This window comes from Hipposideros armiger, unplaced genomic scaffold, assembly GCF_001890085.2.
Source record: "Hipposideros armiger isolate ML-2016 unplaced genomic scaffold, ASM189008v1 scaffold_113, whole genome shotgun sequence".
In the NCBI taxonomy this organism is placed as follows: domain Eukaryota; kingdom Metazoa; phylum Chordata; class Mammalia; order Chiroptera; family Hipposideridae; genus Hipposideros; species Hipposideros armiger.
The window spans coordinates 1,132,821-1,137,769 of NW_017731463.1; positions in this window are offsets into that span (position 1 = coordinate 1,132,821).

Below are 4,949 nucleotides of genomic sequence, written 5' to 3' on the forward strand. Positions count from 1 at the left end.
TCCTTAAGATCCAGGACAAGACAAGGATGTCCACTTTCACTAGTTTTATTCAACATACTATTGGAAGACCTAGCCACAGCAATCAGACAAGAAAAAAAAAATGCGTCCAATGGAAAGGAAGAAGTAAAACTGTCATTATTTGCAGATGACATGATACTATATAGAGAGAACCCTAAGGATTCCACAAAAATTTTAGAACTGATGAATGAATTCAGTAAAGTAGTAAGGTATACAAAATTAATATTCAGAAAATGGTTGCATTTTTATACACCAGTAACAAACTATCAGAGAGAGAAATTAAGAAAACAATCCCATTTACAATTGCATCAAAAAATTCCTAGGAATACATTTAACCAAGGAGGTAAAAATCCGAAAGTCATAAGACAATGAAGAAAGAAATTGAAGACAATAGAAGTAAATGGAAGCATATACCTTGCTTATGGATAGGAAGAATTAACATCATTAAAATGCCCATTCTACCCAAAGCAATCTATGGATTCAGTAAAATCCTTATCAAAATACCAATGACATTTTCCCCACAAATAGAACAAATAATCTTAAAATTGATATGGAACCACAAAAGACCCCAAATAGCCACAGCATTCTTAAGAAAGAAGAACAAAGTTTGATGTATCACACTATGTGATACTAAACTGTTGTATACTACTAGGCTATAGTAATCAAAAGAGCATGGTACTGGCCTAAAAACAGACATAGAGATCAATTAAACTGAATAGAAAGTGCAGAAATAAACCCATGCATAAATGGCCAATTAATCTATGATAAAGTAGGCAAGAACATACAATGAAGTAAAGACAGTCTATTCAATAGATGGTGTTGGGAAAATTGGACATGTAAAAAAATGAAACTAGGCTACTGTCTTACAACATATTAAAAAATAAACTCAAAATACATTAAAGACTTACATGTAAAACATGAAACCATAATACACCTAGAAGAAAGCATTGGCAGTAAACTCTCGACGTTGCTCTTAGTCATATTTTTTTTTCTGACATATCGCCTCAGGCAAGGGAAACAAAAGAAAAAATACACAAATGGGACTACATCAAACTAAATCGTGTTTGCTCAGCAAAGGAAACCATCAACAAAATGAAAAGACATCTTACTGAATGGGAAAAGATATTCACTAATGAAAACATCTGATAAGGGATTACTGTCCAAAATTTATAAAGAACTCATACAACTCAACACCAAAAAAACAAACAATGCAGTTAAAAAAATGGGCAGAGGACCTGAATAGACATTTCTCCAAAGAGAACATACAGATTTCCAATAGACATGAAAAGATGCTCAACATCTCTTATTATCAGAGAAATGCAAATTAAAACTAAAATAAGATATCACCTACCTTGTCTGAATGGCCATCATCAATAAATGGACAAACAACCAGTGTTGGTGAGGATGTGGAGAAAAAGGAATGCTCCTCAGACATTCTTGGTAGAATTGCAAATTGGTGCAGCCAATATGGAGAACAGTAAGGATGTTTTCCTCAAAACACTAAAAATAGAGCTACTTTATGACACAGTAATTTTACTTCTGAGTATTTATCCGAAGAAATCCAAAACGCTAATTTGAAAAGATATATGCACCCCTGTGTTCACTGCAGCATTATTTACAATAGCCAATATATGAAAGCTACCTAAGTGCCCATCAATAGACAATTGGATAAAGAAAAAGTGGTCCGTATATACAGTGGAATATTACTCAGCCATAAAAAAGATGAAATCTTACCATTAGTGATTACATGGGTGGACCCAGAGGGTATTATGCCTAGTGAAATGAGTCAGAGAAAGACAAATACCATATGGTCTCATTTCCATGTGGAATCTAAAGAACAAAATAAATCAACAAACAAAATGGAAACAGACTCATAGACACAGAGAACAGACTGATGGTCGCCAGATGGGAAGAGGATTAAGGGGCCGGTAGAAAAAGGTGAAGAAATTAAGAAGTACAAATTCATAGTTACAAAAGAGTCACGGGGATGTAAAGTACAACTTAGGGAATATAGTCAATCAAGTTGTACTAACTATGTATAGTGCCAGGTGGGTCCTAGACTAATTGGGGGGATCACTTCACAAATTATATAAATATGTAGCCACTATACTTGTCACTTGAAACTAATATAAAATAATATTGAATGTCAACTGTAATTGGAAAATTAAAAAAGTGACTGTGGACGGCAGATAGGAGGACTTGGGGAATAAAGAAATTGTTGCTAACCAGCTCTGGAAATGCTGTGCAACCATTCTTTGTATTACACCAGCTTGTCATTAACATTTCCACTTCCCAGCCAATTAGTGAACTCAGACTTTTGAAGGCTTATTTTTTTGTGCGTTTTTTTTCCCATGAAGTACATCTTCAATTATATAATCAAAAGCAATAGAAAGAGGTTTAATGTTTTTAAATGGTGTGATGAAAGGAGCACTTAGCCCTTCTCCTCTCAGAAATCATCCCAAAGCAACAAGGAGCAAAATTGCGAACTTCATCTTTGATTAAAATTAGAGGTATCAAAAACTCAAACCACAAAATATATGGAAGATCTTCCAAATGTGTGGGTATTGCAGGAGGCAAGAGAGAGGATGCTCGTGGAGGCAGATCCCAGAAAAAGCCAGTGAGGTCTGCTTCTTCAAGGTGAGGTCATGCCCTCACTTCCTATCACAAAATCCTGTATTTGGATGAAAGGATCATTATGGACCTTGGTACACCAATTGGTATCAGAAGCTTCCCTGTATGTTTTCTGTTTTTGTTTTTGTTTTGTTTTTTTTCAGCAGGGAAGAGGCCTAAATGAGAAATCAGGTAGACAAGTCAGATTTGCAGGAAGACATCTATCAATAAAACAAGGGTGAAGAAAGAGACTCTGAATTGTAGTAGTAAATACTAGAATAAGCCATGCTGTCTATCCTATTCCATAAAGAAATACTTGCGAGCTTGAAACACAGCCCTACCTGTCTAACAGACCACCTGCAAATAGCTGGTGAGTGTAACACTGCTACCAAACCAACAAAGATTAATCAAAAAAGAATACTATAGACCAACTCATTTATGAATAGCACTGCAAAAACACCAAGCAAAATACTAGCAGCCACCAGGAAGGACCGTGAAAAAGTGGGGCTTCTTCCTGGAATGCCAGGCTGATCATCTGTATGCGGCCATGCATATTATAATGTGTTATTTAGAAATACTGCTCACATGGAGAAAAATTATGTGATTTCCTCCAACTGCTAAAAAATCATTGAAGCAATTCAAAGTCATTTCTGATGAAAAAAGTCTGAATAATATGAAGATGTCCTTAAAGCAAAGCAAAGTCAGCCTGGGGCATAATGGAAACATTAGCACATCCCCATTAAAAATGGCAAACAAAAACAGGATGCCTACTTCCACCATTGCTATTTTTATCACTGTTCAAGTGATGAAGTTAAAAAATGTATACAATTGAAAGGGAGGAGGTAAAATAATTTCTATTTGCTGTTTATTAGATTATGTACTCAGAAAACAGAAAATAATCCACCAAAAATTATTAGTGATGATAGGAGAATGTGGTAAATTGACTAGACAAGATTAATGTACAGAAGTTAAGAAATTTCATGTATACAATGTCCAGTCAGAACATATGGTTGGGAAAAGCTCCCACTTAAAATAGCAACAATAAAAAAGATGAATAGCATGGAATAAATTTAATAAGAAACGCGTACGATCTATGTGAAAACAGTTGAGAGACACAGAAAATAGAGAGGCCTATCCCCAACAATGTGAGTACTCCTTAAATGAATTTGTAAATTTAATGCAACCCAGATGAAAATATCAACAGAATAGAGGTTTGTTTTTTTGTTTTGGGGGTTTCTTTGGGGGGGAAGGGGGGACTACGAAAGCTGACTTTAAAGTTCATACACAGAAATAAATAAACAAGAACAGTCGTGAAGCTTTTGGGAAAACAAGAGCAGTGAAAAGAGGAACTGACCCAACTGTATAGTAAACATATTAGAAAGTGACAGTAAGTATTTGTAATAACAAAATATTGAAAGCTTCTAACTAATGAGGTTATTACCTCATTGATAATGCAGGATTTAAAAAAGAAAGAATGAGGGGCACTTTATGTACCAATATAGAAGATGTACAACATTTTGTTAAGGGGGGAAAAATCCATGAGAAAAAGTTTGTATCTTTGTCATTTTTGTGTGAAGATAAGAAGCAGCAAAACTGTATATAGTGCACACCCCTTTATGTTAAAGTGGGGGCAATGTGCTTAACTGAATTTGGCATTCACAAAAAACTGCTAATACCAGTTGCTTCTGGAGAAGAGAAGCTGGTGGGCTGTGAGATAGGTGAAAGCAAGTTTTTTTCACTGTTATTTCCTTTGCTCTTTTGGATTTTGTACAGTTTTGAAAAATAAGTCAATATGGAAATATTTTATAATTAACTTTTTGGAACATATCTCATTGCAGATATCAGATGACACCTATCTGGTCAATTATGGTGAACCAAGGAGACAATATGCTTCGGGTAGTTTTTGATGCTTGCACATTGCTGTAGAAACTTCATCAGATACCCTCCCCAAGGAAGATCAGGAACGTTCTCATGCTAGGCTACTCTGGACATTTGTAAGAGTGGGAGCTCAACCCTGCTAGTCTGTTGCAGGAAGGGAAAAAAAAAAAAAAGTCAGGGTGGTCTGTAGGCCACTGGACACATTTTCTTCTATGGTGGTCTGACTGTTACAGTAACATTGGGCCTTTTATTTCACAATGGCCTATTTTGGTAATTCTTAGGCAAAACCCCTCTCACCTCAATTTTGGAGTTATTTTATACTGCCCTCATTGACTTTATATAAATGTTTCTAATTTATGGCTATAATTCTATCATATACCGTAAAGTTTTCCAGAAATTAAGAACAATTTCTATTCTATGCAATGGATCACAGGACCAACCCA